The 15,001-nt window shown below is 40.1% G+C and overlaps 1 protein-coding gene across 1 annotated transcript in view; it reads right to left on the minus strand.

Moving 5' to 3' along the window:
- dgo (diego) overlaps window positions 1-15,001 on the minus strand; it is a 189,842-nt gene that overhangs the window by 152,973 nt on the left and 21,868 nt on the right. The gene's annotated exons all lie outside the window — the stretch shown is intronic.

The raw sequence follows: 15,001 nt of genomic DNA on the forward strand, positions 1-15,001 counted from the left end.
GTAGGCTGCGATTGAATACAGACGTTTTAATTGGTCCTGCATGTGTTTTCTCCTCTAACTTAACGTTTTTCATACTAGTGCTTTTAATAGTTTGTTGAACCTGAGCTCCAAATTGTACACGAAGTCTGGAGTTGGATTTGAGGAGGTCAAGAACAAGGAAACTGCTTTCAGGTTCCACAATGCACGTTTGCTGGCCGAGCGGAACGAGCTACTGCAAATTGGCTACCGTGCCAGATGGACAAGTTTTCAAAGGAAAGCTCACAAGCTACAAACAACCAGTAGGTATACCACAGTGCTCAAGAACCAATTTCTCGCTTCTGAATTGCCACTAAAATAGAATTTCAAGAGTGGTCAATCAACGAACGTTGAAACTTTATCATAAGTGAAGTAGGGGTATTTCAAATAAATTCTTAAATAGTCTGGACCAGTTCATGTTGATTCCCGTGGACCGTCTACGGGTGGTACTATTACGTCAAGAAGAAGGATGATTTGAGACAAGGGGTAAGTCACTCCCCAGACAACCAGAAGTCGTAGTACAATGTACAGACAGTATCGTAAATTGCTAAGTCAAAATCGCTTATAAGAATGGTATACCTCGCATCATGTTTTTTTATTTTTATTCATTACTTTGATATATTGTGATATTCCCCGTTTTTATATTGCTTTATCAGTTATGTCGTATCACTATTTTGTGAAGCGACCGACATAGACTGACCAAAAGCATTTTCCCAGCCAGGTATTACATTTCGAATGAAATGTACTACTTTACTGGGACCTGCATTCCAAATATCAAAGGGTTCTGCCAGCCCGTTATCCAGAAAAATACGCCTTTTATTGAAGATTGCTGCACAAGAGCCTAGCAGGTGTTCAGAGTCTTCCTTTTTTATACCACAGAATCGACACATATCCTCTTGAAGTTTTCCTATTAGCTTCAAATGATATTTACATGGACAATGTCCTGTTATCAAACCAGTAAAGGATGTCCACGATGAAATTGCCACACTATGAAATTGCTCTAACTTTTTAACCGTTGGGTAGAATTTAATGAAAATTTGGGTGGATTTAGTTCATAGTGCATTATTTACATCCTGCAAGTTTTAAAGTCCTGTGATCAAAACTCGCGGAAATGGAGTCGAAAGAACAGCTCGTGCGTGATAAAATCTTGCGCATTCATCACGAGAACAAGGATCTCTCGCATCGTTCCATCGCTAAAACGTTGGGAATCGCGAATTCCACGGTGTCGCGAGTGATTAAGCGGTTCGAGGAACGGTTGACCACCGATCGGAAGCCCAGAAGTGAAGGAACAAGTATTCCGTACAACACCAAAAATCACAACCGCGTAGTTGGGGCCTTCAACCGAAATCCGAACGCCTCCGTTAGGGATGTGGCTAAGAAGCTGCACCTAAGCCGAAGTTTTGTCCAGAAGGCCAAAACTAAGGCTGGGCTTCGAACGTTCAAGGTACAAAAGGCCCCTAATCGCGACGAGAAGCAGAACAAGTCCGTCAAAACCCGTGCCAGGAAGTTGTACCTCAACATGCTGACGAAAGTTGAATGCTGCATCATGGACGACGAAACATATGTGAAGGCCGACTTCAAACAGATCCCCGGCAACCTGTTTTTCACGGCCAAGGATAAGTTCAGCGTTCCGGAGCATGTCCGCACTCAGAAGATGTCCAAATTTGCGAAGAAATTCCTGGTTTGGCAAGCCATCTGCACGTGCGGGAAGCGGAGTGCACCTTTCGTGACCCAGGACACGATGAACGGACAGGTTTACATAAAAGAGTGCCTCCAGAAGCGGCTGCTTCCTCTCCTGAAGGCCCACAACGTCCCAACAATCTTCTGGCCGGATTTGGCCTCATGCCACTACTCCAAGGACGTGCTGAAGTGGTATGCGGACAATAAGGTCAATTTCGTGCCGAAAATGTTCAACCCTCCCAACACTCCGGAGCTCCGCCCCATCGAGAAGTACTGGGCGATTATGAAGCAGCACCTTCTTAAACGACCTAAGGTAGTGAAGACAGTCGAGGAACTGAAGAAAGTATGGGTTTACATGCAAAAAACGGTTGATTCACAGGTTGTGCAGAATCTTATGGCCGGGGTTAAGGCCAAGGTGCGGGCATTTGCGTATGGACTGTAAATAAAATACGAGTAAAATGGTAAAATGAAGTTTAATAGTTATTTCTCAATCCCTGAAAATTTGATGGCAATCGGATGAAAACTCGAATTTTGCGAATCAATTTTGTGTGTGGCAATTTCATCGTGGACACCCTTTAGTCTGGACCAGTTCATGTTGATTGTCGACTGTTGACCGTCTATGGGTGGTACTATTACGTCAAGAAGAAGGATGATTTGAGGCAAGGGGTCGGTCACATTTCTGACAACTTGAATGTTTTGGTTTGCATTCACAACGGCCCCGAAATGTCGAATGTCGTGCTCGATAAGGATTCCTTCTACCCTAGCCGGCGCCGATGGTGTAGTGGTAAGCGTGACTGCTTTCTCACACACCAATGGGTCTAGCCGAGGTCGGTGGGTTTTTTTCTAAGGCATAAAAATCTTTGGTCACGTCTTCCTTCGGAAGGGCAGTAAAGCCGTTGGTTCCGGCCCATGTGAGTTGAATGGGTGCGATATCATACACAGGTGTGGAAGCTGCCTTCCTGCACATTCGATTGGTCAATGGATGGCTATCGATGTCCGTCGGTGATTGGCACTAGATTGCGGAACATATAGCGACGTTAAATAAAGGAATGAAGAAGAAGAAGAATAAAAAGCTTCTACGCCAACTGGAAGGAACCAGAGTTTTCCCATGATGATTCGCTGCAGAAGGCGGATTGCATTCTGACGGCGGTCGGCGTAGACGAGGATACCATTACAGCAAATCCACCTCGCTGCAGACCTTGCAGCTGGGATACGAGCTGATCGATACGATTACGGTGCTGTGCGAAAAATCCGTCTCTTTCCTGACCAGCAAGAAGATCTACTTCTTGAAGCAGATTGAGAAGGACGGTGAGGAAAGCATTCCGTCGGTGAAGCTGCTAGTTTGGGATGAAAACAACAAATACAAAGCCAATTTTGAAAAATTGATGGCTATCAAGAGATCCAAGGATGGCAAAACGTTGGGCGTTTTCTCCAAGGACAACTTCCCGGGTAAATTATGTGAATCGTGACGAGCCTTCGTCAAGGGCAAGAGCTTCGACACAGTGGACATCAGTGTCCCAATCGGGTACATCATGTGCTCTAAGGAGGACTCTGAGGTTTATCACCATCAAGAAGGCCTGCCTGGTGACGGTAGACGTATTCAACAAGTACCTCAAGGATCACATCATGGAGATTATCGATGCTGATAAGAAAGTAAAACATGCCACACTGTTGGAGGGTGTCGAGCAGGCTCTTACGGACAAAAAGTACGTCTCCGGTGTGGATACCAACTAGTTGGACATGTGCTACCCGGTGATTATCAATTCGGGTGCCAATTAAAGCTTGAAGTTCAGTGCATTTAGCGACAAAAACTATCTGCACTTCGTATCGATCTGCTCTGGGTGAGCGTTAGAAGTCCTACTGCTCCAATGTCGTCCGAACGTTGCCGGTCAATCCTACGGAAACGATTCAGAAGCACTACACCTTTCTATTCAATCTGGAAGAAGAGAAACTTCTGAAGGTGATGATTCCGGGCAAGAAGCTCTCGGAGATTTTCGAAGTTAGAATGGATTATGCCAATAAGGAGGATCCAAGCTAAGACGTTCGGTTTTGCCATCGGATTGGAGCTCCGGGAGAATTTGAGTAAGTTGTAAGTTAATTAGGTTGAGCGGAAGCAATAAAAATTCCGTATGATTGTGCCGTGAAAAGTAATTCAGCCTTGTAACGACCCTACTTTTCAGCAGCAAATCACCAGCACTCTGTCTATCGGTCATCTATAAAACAAAACTCACTTGAACAATACCGAACTACTTTTCACGGCACAATCACACGGAATTTTTGTGGCTTCAACTCAACCTAATTGACTTACAATTATTTTTTTTATTTAAAAAAATCGAAAACCATCTCGTATAAGATGACACATATCCGAAATTATAACTACTATTTTACTTAATTCTAACTTAAACATAAATCTTACTTCAAATTAACATAAGTCGCATCGGTGATAAGGCATATCCATCGTTGCCCCAGTAATTGGACCAGGAGTTCTTGATTATTCAGTAATCTTCTCCTTTGAGTTTTTCGTATCCAACCGCCGCCACTGCATGATCCAATCGATCCAAATTGTTCATGCATTCCAGTTCGTAGTACACTCCATTTTCGTAGTAGCTGAAACACTTGTGACCGGCATCAATAGCAATCGACAGACCTCGGAAGCCTACATTTCTAATTTAAATGTGATCCGAGAAGTTAATTGCTGGTCTGAATTCCTCTAGTATATACAGTTAGAGTATTTTTTCCGGAAAACGCAGTCAAACTGCACGAAATGTTGTAAACAACTTCAAGGACAGCTGCCCAGCAGTACTCCCATTTTATTTAATAAACAATCCAATGCCTACGAGATTTTGCCGAAGGTGTGCCGATGGATGTGCCCAAGCTGTGCTGAATCAGCTTTCGGCACACTGTGCTGAGTGACTTACCTACTTGGTATATGAAAACACTACTTGTTGCAGGTCCACTTGATTCCTTCGCTAAGATCTTTCCTTTTTATATATTTATACTTCATATCCATTAGTGTTTAAGGTAAAGTCATTATCAGAAATAGTTTACTGCTGCAAACCTTTCCCCACATCTAATATCCCAGTGATCTATCGTGGAAGCACAGAGGACTTCTCAGTTTTCTTCACAGCGAGTATCACGTCAACACATTTCACGTCAACACACGTTCCCTACTTGACCTGCATTTGGACTGGTATTGCTAAATATTAGATCTCCAGTTTTTACACATTGAGGATGAATGTTAGTCCCAAACATCATCTGTTGGTTCTCTGTGTAATTGCAGCTGATCTGGCAATAACAGAGCTAATTTCACCTTCATTCAAACATGAGCAGTTCTTTCGAGATTAAATGTTTTTTTTTTTTATCTGAATACATCTATTACTTAAAACTATTTCATACGAGATTTTCCCTTGTTTTTAAATATGCTCCAAAATAACTGTGCCTTCTTTTTGCTGCTACCGGAACAATACAGATGCCAGATAATGGTAACAATTATTAAAATTTCGGGCTAGTGACCCATTCGGCCTAATGGCATTTGGTCTAGTAGATTTCGACCTAATAACCCATCACTCATTTATACTTAATCCCTTGGTTCAAGAATAAATTTTCCATTAGTCGTAATTGCTTTTGCGAACAATGACTACAAACGTCAATTTGCCGAAACAGCTACAGTTTGCGGGGGTAGCTGTTTTGGCAAATCACCTCCGACAGGTAGGGCAAAACTTCCCCTATCTGTTCGCTGCGAGCGGAAAATTAATTTTTAGTTGAAAGGTTTCAAGTTTTTTTTTAGTTCTTTAATAAGGGGATGTTTAGCCACTTATGGGCTAGTTCATCACCATGTTTCAAGTAATTGTCATTTGCTCACATGTAAATAATTTACATATGTTTGAGTTCAACTTCAAACCACACTACATTAAGTTCTATACCACTTACTCAATACAGGCATGTTCTAGGTACCCCTGTGAAAGTGACCAGAACATGAAATGAAGCATTTTATTGTTATAGGAGAAAGGCACATGTCACCGGCATGCTTGGCATACACAGTTTTGGTCACAAACTGCTCATTTGCTAATAAATTTGCACAGAGTTCACGAAACATAGTTCTTTTTGAAGCAGTAGATAGAATAGAGTTTAAGCTTGTTATAGATACATAACAAAAAGTTGATTTTAATTCTAGTAATAAACTACATTTGTTTTTGCGTTGTAATAATGAAGTGAGAAATGCTCGCTGTACATCTCGGACTTTAAGTGTAAAAATTCATTGGTGTTGGTTCAAATATTAAGATTTATCTACTCTTTGCATATCTATTGTAAACTATGATCCTAATCTATTAATTACTTTAAACAAAAACAATTTTCAACAACTGAGTGAAAAGTTATTAACAAATGAGCAGTTGGTGTGTACAACTGTGCATGCCAAGCATGGTCACCGGTAGGTATATGAATCAGTGAAAATCCCTTAAATTGTGAGAATGATCCAGAAAAAAAAATCAATATGATTATAAAAATGTGCCTTTAAATTTCTTAAGAATGAGTATTGAAATTGTACGAATTACCCATAAGCATATTGGAAATGATCCATAACACGTACAGGTCGACTTAGAATCCGAACACATAAACCAGGTGTTTCTCGTTATTGATTTGACGTAAAAAAAATTTAATTTAGTCAAAATTACAAAAAAAAAACGTTATTTTATTGTACTTCATAACAAAAAATTGCAAAATTACTCCGACGGCTTTCGGATGAACTTGTGGACTTTCTTTGGAATTCCCGCCATCATCTGCCGCACACTGGACTGGTCAACCTCAGTGGCTATTTTTTTTCCAACATCGAGCCATCTGTGGAGCGTCCTGACGCATATTTCCAGTTTTCTTTAACTTCCACTTGTTAATTGCCTAATACTTTTCGATTGGGTGGAATTGCGGGAAGTTGGGTGGATTGATATCCTTGTCGACGAAATCCACCTTATTGCCGCGGTATCCAGCTTCAAGTCCATCGTTTTGTTGGTGATGAAAAGCTTGGTTTTGAGTCCGCAACTGCAAATTCCTTGCCAGATCATCAGTTACTGGGCTAATTTATCGGCGAAACCAAACGTTGAATTTGCTAGGGAAAACACCCAGTGCTGTGGCCAGATAAAAATTTTGTGCGGAACGGTTCAAGTTTGACAACGTCGGGTTTTCGACGTGGGTTTGCAATTTTCTTTTCTCGTCTTCCACCTAGTACAACTTTTTTAATACTGCACGTATTGAAACGAAACTTTCACCACTGAAACACGTGTACTTTCAAAACAAATCGCTGTCAAACATTCCAAACCCGACCACTAGAGGCGCTGATATTGAATAAATAAAGAGTCCGGAGTCTAAGAGGACCAAACTTCACAACAATGAACCTTAAACTAAAGAAATCGATCCATAGAAAGTCATGTTTGCGCTCTAAAAATATAAGTTATACAATACAATTTTAATTTTAATAAATAGACAACAACGCACCAGCGCTGACTCGACTAATGTGATGTAGCATAAATTCGACTTTGTTTGTGAATACAAAAGTATGTTTGTCATTTCCAGCTTTTATTCATCTGCTGTAGCATGATTCTGTAAAAGTATGCTTTTATAGTTGAAAACAGAGTTGCGACCTATCACAATCACGATCGTCAAACAGCTAACACTTAGTACATTCCTATAAATGTGCTTGTCGAAGCACTCTCCATCACCATCCATCAAGTTGGCGAAAGAAGTCAAAAGAAACTGGTGAATGTCGTCTTCGGTGGCGATCCATCACAATCTGGTCATTCCCGATAATCACGACAATCACCTGTGCTCATTTTGAACCAGTTACTGCTTTGCTTGCTTATGTGAGTGTAGTGATGAGTGAGCCCAACAGTTTTCGTTTAATTTTGCCAGCTTTATTTGTAGCTCACACATTTGCGCCTGCCAAGACGTACTTGGAATGCGCACACACTTAGAAATAACTAATTTTATACGTGACTAAATCCGTCTTTGACATAAAAGATGTGACGTGAACAAACAGGTCATGTAATATTAAGTGCACCGAGACCAGAGCTGGTAAATATCACGGCCGTCATGTGACGATGAGAAAACAGGCCCTCTCACTATCACGAGACCAAACTACCTATCATTAGCTTTCTTGTCATTTTTCAATGATCAAGCACTCATGAGAATAATTCTTATGCGGTTTTGACATCAACATTTCTAACTGAGTTGGTTGGAAATGCTATCTAACATGAAGCTTTAGTGTGATAATTTATTAGGTAGAGAATGATCTTAGAAGAGGGTAGGTGGATAGTTCCGTTAGAGTACGGCAGTATGAAAATTGAATAGAAGTTGAAAATGAGCGAAGAGCCATTAATGCGACAGTACAAAGTCAAACGCACACCTTTTGCCTAACCCGTGCCTATGTACGTGGAGATTTGAAGTATGTCTTCAAATCTACAGGCAAAAAGTGTGCGCCCGCCTTTGCTCATTACTGTCTGCGGAATAGTTCTAGCGATGTTTCATCACTACCTAAAGCCCCACGTTGCTGAGAGCATTTCCAGTCGATGGTGTGTTATAATGCAGTTCTTCTTTACCCAACTATTGTGTTGCTCCTCTCGTCATGACCAACGTGATCATCTCAGAGAGAAAGCAGTAGGGTGGTTGTTGCGTGCTGTACCATCATCAGCATTGTTGACGGCTACTCCCGCCTTGAGTTGTTACATTCAAAGTGTTTTCATGTTACTTCATACGCGAAGTTTTGCGATTTTCAGAGTTGGTTGGAAATGCTATCTAACATAAAGCTTTAGTGTGATACTTTATTAGCTAGAGAATGATCTTAGAAGAATTTTCTAACTGATTTAGATGAATTTGTGCAAACAACCGTATGTAATCGGTAGAGTGATCATATTATTAAGATTTCCTCGGTACAAGTAACTTTAATAGCATTAAATGAACTAGTAATTACGATTATTACAACACTGTCACGTTCTGTCATGACAAAAAATTCGATGAGATTTTGAAGTAAATCTCTGTTATCGTGTTCTCATCCAATGATAGTGACAGAAGTATCTCTGTAAATATCGCGTGAGATCTTTCATTGAAAATGACATTTGCCAGCCCTGACCGAGACTGAAAAGTTCGTTGCTCGACGAAAAGTACGTTTGATTGAGCTATTTTTCGCGTCTGTAATGACTCAAATTTGTATCAAAATTGACGCTCGTATATGTCACTATCAGAGCACCTAAATTTGCATAATTTTTTCTAATTGTGTAGGCCTTGTTTTTGTTTTCTTCTGTCGGTTCGCTTTTTCTCATCGTACTGCAGAAGTCTTCACTGGTTTCGCTATGCTTTTCATGATCAGCAGCGAGTGTTACGTTTTGCCTGTGAGCAGCGACCATTACTGGTGATTGTTGTTTGTCATGGCTCTACCTCTCACTGCGGGACAAAATGTTCTGTCAGCGATAGTCGGTTGATGTGTTGACGAGTATCGAGTGAGTGTCATGATATTTTGCATCACTGGTTGAAAATATTTATTGGAATATCTTCAGCATGTCAGAATAATTGTTCCAAGAAAGTTTTACCCTACATCCACTATAGTTATACTAAATATCCGTAAAAATGAGCAACTCTCTTTGCTTTACTCTCCCAAGGCACTGGAGGTAGCCAGTCGGAACTAAAACACGCATTAACTTATGGTAAAACATGGCCACGCTGCACGGCTGACTGATCAGCGTGTGAAGTACTTGCCTTCTGCCAGCCGCGCCTCTTAGTAGAGATAGTAAAAGACCGGACCGGATCCGAAAGTATGAACTGTAGTTGTTGATATTATAGGTGGGTTGTAAACGATGAGTTTAATTAATTCATTAAAATATTATGGCATCTTGCAGTCCATCCGAGACCGGTCGGTGGTGGGTCGGAGTGAGAGTTGTGCGAGTCGAGATTGCGTTTGTAGCGACAAACGGTGTGACCGAAACGTTAGTCGCTGTGTCGGTGTTTGACGACAACCGGCCGGGATGTGCCATCATCATCGGTCGATTGCGTTGTTGACGGCGTGGAGGGGCTCCTAGTGATGATGGTGTAATAATTTTCTTGACGAGCGAAATAGCGATTGTGGAGTACTTTTCTCCCAATTGACGCCGGATGGAGCCTGTGGCGTGCGCGATAAAAATGTAATGAGCGGCTATTGACGACGAGGCAACGACGCGATGATGACTCGTTGGGAATAGTGATGTTATTATTGGCGGAAGAGGTAGGATCCGGCAAATTTTTCTTTTCTTTATAATTGTTATTATTGTTATTATTAATTGTTATGTAAATGAAATGATGGTCTCCGTTTGAATGCAGAATGAATTATCGAGGAGGAAGTTGGCATCGTGGTCAAAAGGTCCACCAACTGGGCTTCTGTTAAAATGCAGCGAACCGTATTCGTCCTTTTATAAATTACTCTATTGATCACAGCCTTGTTAAACAGGTACCACCAGTCACAATCGCTCTCGTTAATCCATTCCCATTTGTGTATCTAATAAACAACCTGTTCCGCCTGCCTATTACCCTTTACAAAAGATAATACACCACCGTTGACCTACAAAAGAAGACTGATCACTTTCATAAATTTGAGCGTATAATGAAAAATTGCATGCAAATTATCGTTCTATACCCGGTGTTACCTCCTAAATAAGTCTATCTAAAAAACAAACCTGATCGACACATTCGACGGGTGCTCTGCACCCTCCGAACAACAGTCAGTAGTAGCAGCAGCATGGATAGCAACATGTGCAATTATTTTCCTCCATCCTGCACTGCCTGCTTCACCAAGTGACAGCCCCAGGGTAGGCCATCAGTTTATTCCTACGAAGGTCGATCGCCTCGTTGAATTAGTTCGATACACACGGAGGTACTACAATTCGACGACAATAGTAGCAACAACGGTAGTGCTAGCGGTGAGAACGGTTTGGTGGCTTTGGCTACTGTCTTTTACAAGCAATCAATCGTTTCTCCCGACGAAGCAAGAAACGGGGGTTCGTCGCTTTCAATCACCTACAAGTCACCCGTTGCGTTATCGATCGAATGCACGGTGGTGAAGCATCGCACAGTGGATTCGTTGCGATAATGATGGAAATTTAAATCTTAAGAATTTCAAATTTGTTTGTTGAATGTATTATACATATTAATATTTTTGTTAACGATGATCGATGAGAAGTATTCTGCACACTTAGAAAAATTGATGTAAATTTAGGTGCTCCCCACAGATAAAAATTCTGAATTTTAATAGTGATGTAAACATTCATTCACATAAACTTGTATTTCATTTCACACAACCGAGCAACTTGTAAACAATGTTGTTTACAACAATGGACTTTTGTATACAATATTTGCTACATTGCATGAAATGTCTTAGAACTTTACATGATTTATAATGTAAATTTATATGATATGTGACGCTCCATTTATGTGCATCATATTTAACATAAATTTAAACTACTTTTTCGAACTGTGTGAGACTGACATATACGAGCGTCAATTTTGACACAAAATTGAGCCCAAATAGACGCGAAATTCAGCTCAATCAAACGTACTTTCAAGCTTTTCAGTCTCGGAGAACTTAATTTTACATTACATGTTTGTTTACGTCTCATCCTTTGTGTCAAAGATGGTTTCCGTCACGTGTAAGATTAGGTATTTCTAGGTGTGTGTATTACTTTATTCACTATTATTGTATAGCTATAACCGTTTATTTCATAGGAAATATTGAACAAAACAAAGCTATTTGTTGCTCATCTGGACTACCACACAAACGTTTGAGAAGTTTATAAAGCTTTTGCCTTTATTCTAAGTACGCAAAAATGCTGCGTGATTGCATGAACAATTCCCGTACTAATAATTCGCTTTGGATAATAACAGCCGTCCATCATCGTAAAATTGTGAACATTATTCAAAGATTCCGCCTTTAAACTTTTCGCCAATTTAAAAAAGAACCCACACATACGCCGATCATTCTACTTATTCCAGCGCCTGCGAGCAGAAAATCAACCACAAACTTTTCCAAACCTTGTTTCCTACGCTGTTCAGTGATCAACCAAACGCCGTCTGCTCGTGTGCGCATGTGTGTATTAGATAATTGAAATAATTATAACCGTCTGGGAGTCTCCTCCAAACGATCGTCCGCGTAGTCGTTTGCCATTTTCTCCCTCAATTTTCCTTTGAAAACCTCCAAACAGCAATCATTCAATATTCCAAAACACCACCACGCCAAACCGATCAAAAGCGCCAAATGAGGCAATTCTGGCAAAATAGCAATCGACGTCGTCGTCTTCGTCGTCGCCGCCGTTGTGCGTGTCGGGAATGGGATATAAAATCAATCAACTTTATTCAGGGGGTCGGCAGAATGTTGTGTGGGAAATGGTGGTGGGGAATTGGTTTTTAACTGACACCTTCCTTCCTTCCTTCCTTCCTTCCATGTTTTCCGTTTGCCATTTGTGAGACAAAGGAAATGGACAACAACACCAGTAAAAACAAATTGTCTATTTCAACCTTCAGTGCGTCAGCTGATGGCGATTGAGGTGGGAAATAAATAATACATACGAACGTAGAGTGAATTGATTGACGGTTGAAATGTTTAGATCGTGCTGTTTTATAATTCTTATCGTTTCCTTGCAAGAATGGTATTTCTTCGAATCAAATTTCTCACAAACTCATGACACACAATCCTGAGTTTATGATGTATATATTAAGGGTATGTGATATGAGATTTATTAAGATCGGTACGAAACGAAACGGATTTTTGTCAGCTAACATATATCACGAAATGCACAAATCGAAATTTCTGATAAAATGCTTACACGTAGGTGAAAAGTTAATTTAATGGCGGAATTACACGGAATCAAACGAACTTTTTGAAATATTCCGTGGAATTTTTGTAAACACTAACAATAAAAGAGTTTCGATAATGTACCTCTTTAACCTCGAGTAAGCCACGAGTATTCGGTCCAACTTTTATTAGACATAGAAATAAGTTAATTTTGTTTCGAACAATGAACCATGAAATTATCGGCACGGTAAAGCTAATGCGATTGAACTTACTAAAGAGCAAACTAAATAAAAAAATTAAAGCTTCTTAAAAAATACTAAAAATTGTAATCAAACCGACGCACTGTGGCGGGCCTCCATACAAAAGAGGCATTTTTTTGACAATTAGGATACCTGCCCGTAATCAGCCTGTTTACTGTAGTTACTATAACAAAAACAAAATGTGGGTAGATCTACATTAAAAAACCTTCAAATTGACGTTCTAAGATCTCGAATAGCTTATTTGGTTGTAGAGTAGTCTCTTCTGAAAGATGAATTTTTTGAAAATATCGAACATGCAGGGTTGTAGCCGAGAGGGATCTAGGTACTTCAGAGCAAAATAAAAAAAAGACAGACGTTTGTTCAGAATGCCAAAATAAGTTTTTTGGCCAAGTTTGGTTCAATTAGGTGACATCGACCACAGGTGGTGTACCCACTTGAGCATGGTCGTTGCCACGTGCCACGTTGATGTATTTTCTGGCTTTAGTTGAAACATACAGCAACAAAACATTAATTTTAAACGAACGTATTTGATAATCATTTAATTTGCGTTGAATTTTACATGCACCTGTGGTTTTGCTTGGCAGCGAAAAGTTCAATTGAAATTTATTTAATTCTCAATGAAAAACGATAGGGGCTGTTTATTAAGTACGTAGACATTTTAGGGGGGGGGGGGTGTTATGGCAATTATCCACAAACCAAACAAATTTAAAAAAAAATGTGAATGGCCAATTGCCGACGCAGAGGGAGGGGGACAAGAATCCAAAAATACTGTCTTTGTAGTTAATGTAAATTTCAGTTTTAATTAATTTAATTTTAGATCATTTAAAGTGTTACTTTATACCTAAAATCCTGCCCCTGGAGTTCGCTTTGAGAATCGGTCGACATCGGTTGTGCTTTTTTATTGTATATTGAGTTTGGGCTGTTTTTGTGCTGGCGTGGAGTTTTTCGGTGCACGCATTTTATTAGTTTTATGTACTTTCCCCCTATGTTTTTAAGGTACTTGGTGTGCTCTCGCTTCCCTTTGTTGCCAGTGTGACTCGACTACGCTGATCTTTTGTTCGGTTTCTGCGATGAGCATTGCTTTTGTCTCTGTGCAATTCGAAAATAAAAAGAATATACAGTCAGGAATCCTTATTGCCGGATTCCTTATTGCCGGTATCCCTTATTGCCGGATCCTTATTGCCGGGCTATCCGCGAATAAGGATACCAACAGCTTATGGGATTTTCACTAATAGGGGCTGTGGTGGATTATCTCATTTGTTTCAAAATATAGAGCTATACTGTCTTGGACAAAGTTGCTGTGTCATTGGATTCAGGTTTAATTGAGAACTACGCCGCTAGAGGCGCTTCACTTTTATGCTACTTATGACGGGCGCAATAATATTTGGATCTTAGGTCCAACATAGAATATTTCGTGATCCTCGCCATATAAAAAGAAACTGTCTTCAGCAAAGTTGTTCAAGTGATCAAGTCCTTTCGGATGGTTGCCACATTAGTTCAGAACTCTCTCACTACGTAGCGCTAGTGTGCACATGAGCTTTGTATATAAGCTCACAGTGTCTACCATATGCTGTGGGTATCCTTATTCGCGGTTCCTTATTCACGCCCTCGTTACCCCGGCAATAAGGATACCTGACTGTAATTCACTTGTTTTAGCATGATGGAGATGAAAGTGCCAGGAAAATGAAATGATATGGAAGAGAAATTTGTCATATCCTATAATTGTGCGGCTAGAATCACACAAAAGTAAATACGCGCAGAGATGGTGTGTTCGCAAATATATAAGAAAACACGTTCAATGATGGGAGTATATGTGTCCAGGATTGATGATGAGGCTGTCGGCTGGGCGATAGTGAAAACGATATGGAATATTTGAATTATCGTGAAGCACAACATTTGTAACACGGATGTTACAGAACTATCATTGGACCTATTAATTTAAATTATTCAAAATTATTTTCAATGGAACATTTTTAAATTCACTAGTAGCAGACTTCCTTCAGACTGGATCTTTTTTTGTTCATTGATTTATATGATAAGGCTCAATCGAATCAACTTTACAGAGCCGAGGATTCTTGATCACTATACAAAAAATCGTAAAACTAGAGTCAAAAGGTTCAACACAATAAACATTTTATCTTCCGCTATCCAATAAGCCTTCTCCATCAGAATAGGATCTGAATCTATCGATTTAAATTATTTATGTTGGAACATCTATGAATTTATTTTAAATTGAAGTGCTTTT

Source organism: Ochlerotatus camptorhynchus, unplaced genomic scaffold, assembly GCF_037179485.1.
Source record: "Ochlerotatus camptorhynchus isolate MF236.1 unplaced genomic scaffold, CSIRO-AGI_Acam_v1.1 ptg000503l, whole genome shotgun sequence".
Lineage (NCBI taxonomy): Eukaryota > Metazoa > Arthropoda > Insecta > Diptera > Culicidae > Ochlerotatus > Ochlerotatus camptorhynchus.